The sequence below is a fragment of the Charadrius vociferus genome, unplaced genomic scaffold, assembly GCF_000708025.1.
Source record: "Charadrius vociferus isolate BGI_N301 unplaced genomic scaffold, ASM70802v2 scaffold301, whole genome shotgun sequence".
NCBI classification, from domain to species: Eukaryota; Metazoa; Chordata; class Aves; order Charadriiformes; family Charadriidae; genus Charadrius; species Charadrius vociferus.
In genome coordinates this window covers 960,322-972,441 of record NW_009646842.1, presented here as the reverse complement: position 1 = coordinate 972,441, position 12,120 = coordinate 960,322, and positions in this window count along the sequence as shown.

Below are 12,120 nucleotides of genomic sequence, written 5' to 3'. Positions count from 1 at the left end.
CAGGAATGCTGTTGTTGTAGGTACTGCATCTGGTGCCATCCACTGAGACCCAAGGCATCTCGGACAGTCGTTGTGTAATTGTCGTCTCTCTCATGCTCAAGAGCTTCTACTCCTACTTTTCCACCTTGCTGGCCTGCTTGTTCAACGCAACTTGCTCCAGCTCTCAAAAGCTGTCACATGGTGTACTTCTGAAATGGCTGCCACTCCCACAGAGGGATGGGTTTTAGAGGGTCTTATGGTTAAAGGATGTAGGACACCCTCTGCGCCCAGGAAAAAATGGCAGGAGGTGATGCTCAAGGGCAGCTTTTGGAAGGACTTGTTATTTCTCATTAGTATTGAGGTTTCTCGTGTTCTTCTTCTTTTACATACACTCGGTGTCTTCCTTTCTTGTCACCAGCTCAGCATCCCACTTTTTTCATGGGAAACAACACAGGTTTTTGGACCGAGGAGGAGTCACCAGCAGTCTCCCTGAAGAAGCTCTGGGGGACCAGTAGGGGCTCAGCCGGGAGCCCCCAGTCCGGTGCTCCCCAGCCCTTCCAAATCTCACGCCCGGCTGAGCGCAGGCACCCAGTGTCCCCGCCCAGGAAAAAATGGCAGGAGGTGATGCTCAAGGGCAGCTTTTGGAAGGACTTGTTATTTCTCATTAGTATTGAGGTTTCTCGTGTTCTTCTTCTTTTACATACACTCGGTGTCTTCCTTTCTTGTCACCAGCTCAGCATCCCACTTTTTTCATGGGAAACAACACAGGTTTTTGGACTGAGGAGGAGTCACCAGCAGTCTCCCTGAAGAAGCTCTGGGGACCAGTAGGGGCTCAGCCGGGAGCCCCCAGTCCGGTGCTCCCCAGCCCTTCCAAATCTCACGCCCGGCTGAGCGCAGGCACCCAGGGTCCCCCCCATGAAGGGTCCCCCTCCCGAAGGGTCCCCCCGCCTCCCCGGTGGCAGAGCCGTGTGCCCCCATCACCCGTGTCTCACCACCCGAGGGCTGTCCCCGAAGGGGTGGCAGCGCTGGAGGGGGGACCGGACATGTCTGGGGCTGGCGGGTCCTCGCCCCCCGCCGGGGGCTGCTGCTGCTCCTCCTCCTCTCCCTCCCCAACATAGGGCGCCTCCTCCATCCCTTGGACCGGGTTTGTGCCGCCATCTAGTGTCCACGCACGACGGGGATCTCCCGCCCACCCGCGCTCGTATTGTCGGGTACATCCATCGTTTGTTCCTTTTGTGCTGTGAACACCCGTGACTCAGCTCTCCCGTGACCGGTTGATACGCCCAGGTCCTTCTCTCCCTTTGCTTTCAGCTGAGGAAGTTAAAGCAAAAACTCTTACAATTACTACTCGGAAGCAAAACCTTATGGCATGTGCTGTCGAATTGCATCCCACTCTAATGCTCCAAGCCTCAAGCTGCTTCCAGCGTGATATTCCGGATCCTCTCTGTACTGATGAAACCCCTCCAGTCGTGCATCATAGCAAATACTGTCACTAACTTCTCCCCCTTCCTTTTGTCAAGGTTATTACTAGTAAGGGAGTAAGGGAGTAATACCTGTCCCATACCGGTCCTTAAAACATCCCTCAGCCACCTCTCTCCTGCCTGTTGCATTTCTGACACATCTTTAACACTGGCTTGGTTTTGTTTAGGCTCACTTTAGCCCCTGTCACTTTTGGTGACACACTTTTGCAGTTGGTGATTCTGGGACCATCCCTCTCTCCAGTGCTCCTGAGCAGTCCTCGCCTCCCCAGCACATCTGGCTGGTCTTTCCCCATCAGACTTCACACCCCCCACTAAAATAGAGGGCACCCCTCACTCATGAAGAACATCTCTGGAGATGTTCCTCTGTGACCAGCAAACAAATCTTCATGATATCCGCTTAGGGAGTCCCCTCTTCCCAATTTAAGCTTCTGCAGAGAGAGTCCGAGGGCCTGCAGAGAGGGATCTCATCCCAGGATAACATAGGAGCCTTCTTCCTTTCCAAGGTGCGTAGCTGTGCTGGGGCAAATCAGCTGGCTTCCTCGCCAGATGTCTGGTTGTTCCTCGCTCTCCACGGCTGGTGTCAGAAATGCCCCTCAAGAAGCTCAACAGGTGTCAGCTATTCCGTTGCAAAGAGGCAGATCCTGGCCTTTGAAGCCGCTGACTTTCAGGTGCCTGAAGATACAGTTTTCATGCTGTGTTCAACACTTGTCCTTCCTTCTCTCCAATACCGCTGAGCAATCGCTAATTTTCTGATACGTCTGGCTATCCGTTACCCATCAGAGTTCACAGGCACTGACTTGCAGGGAACTTGGTTTTAAGGAGACCACCTCTGGAGGTTTCTTGACTTTCCACCGGAGTCAATAAAAAGTTCTTCTCAACGTCTGACTTCTGAGACCCTTTTTTTCATTTTTCACACTTCCTCGGAGAGGCTTTTTGTGCCTGCAGGCTGTAACCTCCACCCAGCATAGCCTGGCAGCCTCCTCTCTGCACGGAGGTCCACCAGAATCTGTTACTCACCAGCCCCAGTTTACAAAAATATTACTGGTGGTGGCACTAGAGCAAAAAGAACCAACGTGGGATGGGGGAGGAGTGTCCCTGCCGGAGAGAAAACCAGGAAACGTGATAGTCACAAATTTGGCTGGGGGGTGGGGGAGGAGCGGTGTGTAGTGTTCAGGCTCTTCTCACTCTGCTGCAGGGTCAGCATGTGATGGTAGATAAGCCCCACTTACCCCACAGGTGCAGTACAGCAACTGTCCCAGCGAAGTGAGAACCAGACTTGCATGGAATTTAAAAAACAGTTAAATATTTATGGGAAATATTACATTCAGAAGAGAGACTGGCTGGCTAATATTATTCATCCCTCCTGGATTCTGATGTTTAATTAATGCTTGCAAAGTGCTTTGAGATGCTTGGATGAAAGTGATCCAAACACGTCACCGCACGCCATGACCCTCAGTCCCAGAGGTACCTGCTCACCACACAGCTGTAGCAGCTTTGAGCCATGAGACCCCCTCCCTGGGGTTGAGAATGGGTCTGAGGGGGGGCTGAGCCTGCAGCTTTGTCACCTTAGTCCCACAGCCCTACTTCTCCTTGCAACTCTGCAGCAAGTTCAAGTGCATTTTGGAAGCTTTGCCCCCTCAGGGAATGCTATTTCTGGTAAGTATTTGCAGTGACATAAACCAACTGTTTAAAAACAAGCCAGTGTTTCTGCATTACAGCACGCTGGGGAGAAAAAATGCAAGCCAGAAGCCACGCAAATTGAAGCATCAGCTCAATGCCCCAGAACCCCAAGCCCTGAGACGCCAGGGGTCTTACAATCCCAATCTGACTCTTCTCAGCTCTGTTTTTCCCAGGACAGCCCCTCTACAGCAGCTGGAGATCAGAAGGAAAATTTCTATTTGCAGCCATGTGAGAGCATTTTGAAGATACTTGATGTGATGCTACAGGCTCTCAAAGGAGAACAGGCAGTTCTGAGTTCAGTCTCAGAGCAGTGTCCACAGGCTCTGGACACTGGCAAAGCAGGTGCCCATGCCATGCCATCCCATCCCATCTCTTCTCATCCCATCCTATCGAGTCCCATAGCCTGCATCCCACGCTGAGAAGTTCCCGTCTCACGCAGGTGGTTCTTTCCCTGTGATGGAATGGCTTCATCTTTCTCCAAAGACACAACCAATGGACCAGCTGTTGCACTCAAGGCCTGATCAGCAGTTCCTTTCACACTTCGTGGCACACTATGAACCTCACTGTTGTGTCTGTCTGTCCCTGCTCCTCCAAAGCCTCGTTGCACCTCGCACCCCCATCCTGCAGACAAAGGGGCAAGTGATTGCCAGGAGGAGAAGAGTGGGCGGCACAGAGATGAAATCTCAGCCATGTCTGGGGCTCAGTGGGTTTCCGCTGCCTTGGCTGAGGCTGGGATTCAGAGAGAGAGACACCAAATGTGGGTGGAAAACCACAAAAGCCCCCTCCTCCACCCTACAGAGAAGGGAAACAGCTGAGATTCAGTAGCGGTACAGGTTACCTAAGACTAAACTTGTATGGGGTTTGCATGGCAAGGTTTTGGTAGTGGAAGGGCTGCATCAGTGGCTTCTGTCAGATATGAGCAGGAGTCAGAGCCGTGTCCAGCCAGCCCCAAAACAGGTCCACCGCAGGCCAAAGCTGAGCCAATCAGCGATGCTGGTGGTGCCTCTGTGATAACATATTTAAGAAAGGGTAAAAACCACTGCACAGCAGCTGTGAGAGAGAGGAGTTAGAAAATGTGAGAGAAACAGCCCTGCAGACACCAAGAAGTGAAGAAGGAGGGGGAGGAGGTGCTCCATCCGGGCACTGGAACAGAGATTCTCCTGCAGCCCATGGAGGTCCATGTTGGAGCAGATATCCACCCTGCAGCCCCTGGAGCAGGATCCTGGCAGGAGCTGCGGCTCGTGGAGAGAGGAGCTCACGCCAGAGCAGGTTTTCTGGCAGGACCTGCAGCCCATGGAGGACCCACACTGGAGCAGTCCGTTCCTGAAGGACAGTACCCTGTGCAGAGGACCCATGCTGGAGTAGTTGGAATCATCAAATCACAGGATAGCCCAGGTTGGACAGCGCCTTGAAAGATCATCTGGTCCAGCCTTTCATGGGAAAGGAGCCCTAGGTGAGATTGCCTAGCACCCTGTCCAATCACATCTTGAAAGCCTCCAGTGATGGAGACTCTACCACATCCCTGGGGAGGCTGTTCCAGTGGATTATAGTTCTCACTGTAAAAAATGTGATGAACATGAAGAACTGCAGCCCATGGGAAGGATCCACATTGGAGCACTTCATGAAGGACCCCACAGTGGAGCAGCAGAACAGTGTGTGCAGGAAGGAGTGGCAGAGATGAAGTGCTATGAACTCACCACAAGCCCCACTACCTGTGTCCCTGTGACACTCCGGGGGACGAAAGAAGGGCAGAATGTCAGGTGTGAAGATAAGCCTGAGAAGAAAAAGCGTGGCAGGGGGCGAAGGTGGTTTTAGTTTTGTTTTTGTTTCTCACTATCCTAATCTGTTTTTAATTGGCCACAAATTAAATTAATCTTTCCCCAAGTTGAAGCTGTTTTGCCCATAATGACAACTGATGAATGATCTCTCTGTCCTTATCTTGACCCATGTGGTTTTTTTCACCTTCTCCCCCTGCCTTACTGAGGAGGGGAAGTGAGAGAGGGGCTGGGTGGCCAGCCAAGGTTCAACCCACCACTGCTATAAAGAAAATATTCTCTCATCTCACCCCAGATGTCAGCTATACTCCACAGACAGGTGCCCCTAACATACTGTCAGGGGCCCTCTCTTCCTCTGTGGTTACCCCTGTGCAACCCCTGGGATCAGGTCCATGGCCTGCTCCTCAGAGCTGTCTCCTCTTAGCGGTGACGCAGGAGACGGGCTGGGAAATGGAGGTCTGCTTGCTCTTACAGAGTATCAGAGGTGCGGCCCAGGTCCGGATCTGCTCAGCTAACATGTTAATTTGTGAGCTTTCTTTGTCAGCAGAGCAGAACTGGTTTCCAACCATTCGCTTTTAAGTTTCAGCCCTGTCACGGCCTCCCATCAGCTGCCATATGGCCAATAGGCTCTCTCTGTTTTACACACTCATTTTCCCCAGGCACCGCAATACATCGCCTTCCGTTATGGTCTCCATTTCTGTTCACACCCAGTGTCGAGATCACATGCATTTGGAAAATCGCCATCTACCCAGAGAAGTTGGCGGATCTCAGCAGAACCTGGACTGGCAGCAAGACCTTGCTGATACCTCCAGCTGGAGAGGAGGAGACATCAAGACCGACGTCTGTTGAGCTGCTTGCTGAACATCAACTTCATTCTTCTTTTGTTTCAGCTGTAGCTGGGTGAGATCAATTACGGCAGGTGACAAACACAAGGAGACAGAAATACAGAGGCAGAGAGGGAGGAAAAAAGAGGTAAGGGAACTTTCTTTCTTTCTTTCTTTCTGTGAGAAAAGAGGCCAATCTGTTTTCGGTTTTTTTAATGTTATAAACTTTACTATTCCACACGAGTTGCTGTTTCAGCACGGATGGATTGGTTTTGCCCCACTTAAAGGTCTGATGTAAAACCATCTTGAACCTTTGACTTGATAATACTTCTGGCTCTGCAATTCTCCAAGGCCTTTTAGTTTTAACTAAGAAGTGTTTGTCTCCCTGGATTTTTCCCTGAGAGAGGCAAAAGAAAAAAAGGGAACTATGAAAAGATCAACCTGCCTCAGAGCCCAGGGATCTCACAGATCTTTTAAGCTCACGTATAGGGAAAAATGTCAAATATGAGGGCCTGTCACTGATGACCATATATCCCCCAGGGTTGGAAATGCAGTGGGGAGCAGCCCTCCACCAGCTGCCACTTGCTATCACCTTCTCCACGTGCCCTCCAGGAAAGAGGGCTGTATTCTAAAAAAAGGCTGAAAAATAAGAAGATTCTGGTCTCTAGCTAACTAGGGACGTCTGCTTACATCTGTACGTGCTGAGACCGGAGGGGTCTGTTCTGCTAATCCAGGCTGACGGTCTCACTGCCTGACACTGGCTGGCGATGCAGCCTGATCCACTAGCTCAGGGCTGAGAGAGCAGTGTTTCTTGGAGAAAGAGGGATCCTTTCGATGTAAGGACGCCAGAAAGGAGACTTGCTTTACCCTTCCATGGGCTGCTGTGCCGTTGAAAACGGGAGTTTCATTTCTGGTTGAATTTTTCAACTTTCAGGTGGTGTATCCTACTCAATCTTCATCAGCCACCTCAGATAGCCCTCTACATGGTGCATTAAGGTAGAGGTCAGGTTACTCCTTAATGGTCTCCACTATAAACTGAACAGTCCTCTTAAGTTCCTGGTGCAAATCGGTTCGCAGACTTTTCCTTTATCCTCCCCACTGTTTCACAAACATGGCTGCCAAAGCTGCCTGCAATTCGGCAGGGCTTGCCTCACGTAAATTGAACATCCGTCCCCTTCCTGCTCACGGTTCTCGGGCACCCAGGGACCCTGTCCACCCCATCTGCCACAGCCTGGCACGGGGACCCTGTATTCACCAAGGAAAAATTAAGAAGGGGTGTCTCCTGGGCTCCCCAGACTTAATGGCAGCATTTTTGCTCTGAATGGGTGGGTACACACCATTTTGCTGTGCTGACCTTATCAAAATGGATACAGACCCTTCTCCGGTCTGGGCTGCACATCAAGTGTGCTGCATGGTAAGATCTTGATGTTCCCACTGTGGCAGCTGCGTTAATGATACCCGAACGTCCTCCCGTGCATGCACATGGCTTGGGAGGGTGATGGAGGGCCTGCCTTCAGAGGGCATCTCAGTGCCTTTGCTAGTCATTGCCTCCAGTGGCTTTAGAAAGTCACCCCTGGGCTGCAGTTGCAAACTGCAGGATGAAAGGCTTTTTGCGGAGCCAAAGCCAGGTGGGTTAGGGGGAAAGAAGGAGGTTAAGAGGAGGGGGGGGTAAAGCTCAGAAAGCAAGTTCTGAAATGCCTGTGAGGCAAAGGCAGGTCTTGGCACTCCCTTAGGCTGCTGGAGGGGTTGGAGGCTGCAGGGAGCAGCCCAGGCTGCGGAGATGGGAGCTGCTTCTCATGGCCTTTAGATGGGCGCTAGGCCACGGGGACTGGTGCTGAGATGGCGGCCTCACCGCCCTGTCTCCTCCTGATGGTGGGACCTCTCTTATGATGGGGATGGGCAGCTTTCATCTGCTGGGTTCCATGGCCCCTGCTCCAGCAGCTCCCTCTCGCAGCAGCGCCCAAGGCTGGTGGCCACTCTCAGATGAAGGACCAGAGGCTCCTGAGGGGAAATTGGGGCAGGGTTGGCCAGTCTAGGGGGGACAGTGGGGCCCGTGAAATGGCCTTCACCGTTATCATCTCTTTGCTCTCTGATTGCTATTTTTGTTGCACTCCATAGAATGGGTTAGGCTGGAAGGGACTTTGAAGATTATCTAGTTCCAACCCCCTGCCACGGGCAGGGACACCTCCCACTAGACCAGGTTGCTCAAAGCCCCATCCAACCTGGCCTTGAACACCTCCAGGGATGGCCTCTTGCCCTACCTGCTGCTCACATACATTTGGTTTAACATTAATAAGTCATTTCAGAGAAACCGCTACTGAGTAAAGCAGCCAGATGAGCTCTGCTTTAGATGTTGAAACTGAGAAAAAGAGAAGTGGTCCTCTGTCACCCAGAGCCCCAAATCCAAGCCAAACTACTGTGAGCAGGGACAGGAGGCAGCTGTGTCCCTCAGCTTTGTCCTGGCAGCCACGGCAAGGGGAAGCGCAGCCCGGCAGCAGCGGAGGCTGCTGTGGGGAGCCCTTGGTGGACAGGCGATCGAACGGATGGCTGGGAGGCACTCCCCCCTGCCCCCCCCCACCCCGGCCCTGGCAGAGCGAGCTGCTGCCAGATCAAAAAGCACAGCCACAAGCAAGAGTGAGAGAAGAAAACACGAAAACCACAGCGCATGAAAGAGGCACAGAGAGAGGGAGATGGCTCGCTCTGCATCAGGAGCGGTTTCTGAGTTTTGGGGTTATGTTTTTAGGTTGGGTTTTTTGGGGTTGTTTTTTTTTTCGTTTGGTTTTTTTTTAAATTTTGGTTTCCTCCTGTGTCATGCCGGTGCCGGCCTGGGGGAGAGCTTGCAGCAGCCATCTCCCGCTGGGACTCGGTGCTGGGGGGAGCAAGGGGCTGCTGGCCCCTCTCCCAAGCAGATATTCTCCAGGCCAGACCTGGTCCTGCGGGCATCATCCCCCAGACCGCTCACTACCTCAAGCCCTCCTTTCCCTATTCCTCAGAGAGGCAGGGATTATTAAAAGAAGCCAAGAAGGAAATTAAACCAGTTTAATAAGAAGGGGAAGTTAAAATGAAATGGAAATCAATGTTCACTTGGGAGGGAGCTCTGCTCCTCCGTCGCTAGACGTGGTAATAAATCAAGTATGCCTGGACCGTTTCTGGCACAGAGGCCAACTGGCATGAGATGGTCTGGGCTATTAAACTCACTTAACCTCTAAAATGAACTGGCTACATGCCAGCCACCTAATGGGAGTGGTCCCTGGCCCCTGCTAACACCTAAATGAATCCCGGGAGTTGCTCTGGAGAGCGAGAGTTGTCCCGGGCCAAAAATGTGTCAGGAAATGTTCTAGTAATTTAACAGGACTGATGAGTGTGTTCCAGTGCCTGGGGACATTCCCTGACACCACTTAATTTATGAGTACCACCATAAGATACAGCTGGGCTGCCTGTAAGGAGGCTGCGGGTCTGCCACAGGCATCTGCTAATGAGAGCAACTTGCTTGGTTAACATAGCAGAGCCTCGCTCACCGAGATGCGTGAACTCCAGAGTAGCATTGCCTGTGATCTGACCTGGAGGAGGGATACAGGAGGAGACAGAAAGACAGGGGGTAAATGGGAAGTGGCACGCGTGAGAAGTAGAGATAAGCAGGGAGAGTGAAAGCGTATGAAAGAAATTCTAGCTGAAGGCAACCCATTTTCCCCACTGACTTGTAACATGTAGGTGGTAAACATCATATTGTAGAGATCTGACACAGAGACACAAAGATTAGTGTGAATGAAGTAGGAATGCAGAACGTGTGAAACCTCGAGAAGAAACAGAAAAACAAAGGTGCATCAATCTGCATCTACCGAGCTGCGCGAGGTCAGCAGTTCACCAGTCCCACGGTGCTCTGGTTGTGTGGTTTCACTCAATAACCAGGTAGCAAGAAGGCAAAGAACAAACCAAAGCCATAAGATGACAGAAAAATACAGATTCCCAGCCAAAACAAAATGATGGGGTGTGACTCAGCGATTTCATTTTTACCTGATCCATTACCTTCAGGTTTTTATATAAAGTTTAATGAATTAAAATATTTGAAACCCAGCATTGACCCTGCTAATTTGTAGATATCACTTTAAAGTGGGGGCTGGCTTTTCACATGCTCCCACTGGGACAGGTGATGCAAGTGTGCACAGCGGGGTCAAGGTTTCTCCTGTCGTCTCAGGAATGGATCTTACCCAGGGCCCTACGCCAGTCCTCAGTTACAAATGTTTCTTCAGAGTGAGATGCATACAGATGCCTGTTTTTGCCCCGTTCTTTATTCTGTAGCGTTGCCCGACAAACTGCTCGATCACTGCAACTGCATCTTGTTAGAAATGATCTCCAGTCACATGCACTGGCTCCTTTGTTTTGCTGTTTTTGCACAAAACAGCTCATGCAAATATTCCCTGGGGCTGGGATGGGTTTTTGCTTTGCGCCAGGCAAGCCACAAATCTTCTCTGACTGTGCCTTTGCCATCTATGTCTCTTCTGATGGTGCACATGGCTTCTGCCTTGCTGTTGCACCTGTATTTTTTCGTATGTGTACATCTGCCTCGCTGTCAGATTGTTGGTCATGCTGTCCTGAGCTCCATGTAAATGTAGTGCTGATGTTTTCATTTACTCTTTGATACTTTCATGTGCTCTGATCATTTAAATTAATGTCAACATTAAATTATCCTCTAATAGAATATATTATTTTAATATGGAACATAATACATATAAATATTGTATAAAATTATTCCTGTATTTCTTTTGAGTTCAACCACATTATGACTCCAGCCTTCAGTCTGTCACACTACCTGTGAAAGGAGGTTTCTATTATCAGCTAGAGCTCAGCTTCCAACCAGCCATCCTACTGACTTCTCTGGAAACCAGTGTGAATTTCTTTGTTAGGAATACAGAACTCCTTGGGCTTGGAGCTCTCATCACGTCCCCACTACTTATCAGTTCTCCTTCTTATATCTGATTTTCTCCATTGGTAGCATCCATGGTGTTTTCCCATACTCCATTAAAAGAGGAGTTGGTTTGTCCAGCTTGCTTCCCACCGCTTGTCCCTTGAGCTTTGTCAGCTTCTGTCTGAGCCTTCACTTGAGGAGTTCTTGTGTTTCCGATGCTTCAGCTCACATAATATGCTCATCTATATGCGTTGGCTTTTCCCCAGCCTTTGTTTAAAAAAGTTCCTCCTAACTTATGTGTCAGCAGCCATGTTCTGGTTTAGTTTAAATGAAGCCTCTCTTGCTTTAGAGGAAACCCGCCATGCTTCCTACCTTCCCCAGTTCCTGATGACACCACACCCCCCCTTTCCTTTACAATACTTTCACACTTTGTAACTCTAGCACTCTGCCTCACTCTATGCGTGTTTCTAGAAGCATTGCCAGCTTTGAACTTCCTGCCTTACAAGTTAAGCTATGCCAGTAAAACCTTTTCTGAGTTGTCTCTGTGCTTTCAGTGTTCACACAGCACCCCCCAGCTCCCCTTCACAACCCTGACGTCCTCCAACCTCCGCCTCATCCTGAACAGTACTGACCTCGGAGGTGGGATGCTTCTGAGCTGCCCCAGTGCCTCGTCGGATGGCTCCCTGTCCCCTTGAGCTTCCCCTCTTGGCTCAGCCACCTTGGCCACAAGAGGCCCTTTGGAGGTCTCCGTCTGAGGGATGGCAGATGCCTGCCAGGGACAAGTCCTCATAGGGCTGGCACCTTATACAAGCAACAGGAAAGGTCCGCTCCAAGGGCCCGTTGGCATGGGGAGTGCCTTCTTTTGGAGAGGTGAGGTCACCTCACTGTTTTTCACTTGCTGCCCTGACTGGTTAACCTGCTTGGCTTCCTTTTTGTGATATGTGCTTTGGTTTAGAGGTTGGTAGTCTCCTTGCACCAGTAGCCATAGTCTTCTTTGCCTTGTCAGCCTACCCAGCTGCAGCTGATACCAGCACTTGGTCTCTGCTACAGTCAGATACTTCATCTAATTTGATAACTCACCTTAACAGGTTAGTTCGCTCCCAGTTCCCACTTAAGGTTTTGTTACCATCAATGCCGCTTCTTCTTTCTGAACTCATTCCTCCCTTTTCCCTAAACTTTTTGTTGAATAGTCCTAAGAATCAAGCCAGTCTTTCCAACAACATCAGACTTGGTGGTTATTGAGATTTTTAATGTAAGAAATAAGTAGACAAAACCAAACAAAAGAAAAATATTAATATGAGCCTAAAGATGGCCTTAATCATAGAATCACAAAATCGCACAGAAATATTTAGATGGCAAGGGACCTCTGAAGGTCTCCAGTCCAACTTCCTGCTCACAACTGGGCTGACTCTAAAACTACACCACATTGCTCAGGGCCTTGCCCAGGGAACCTCTGAACTTCTCCAAGGGTGGAG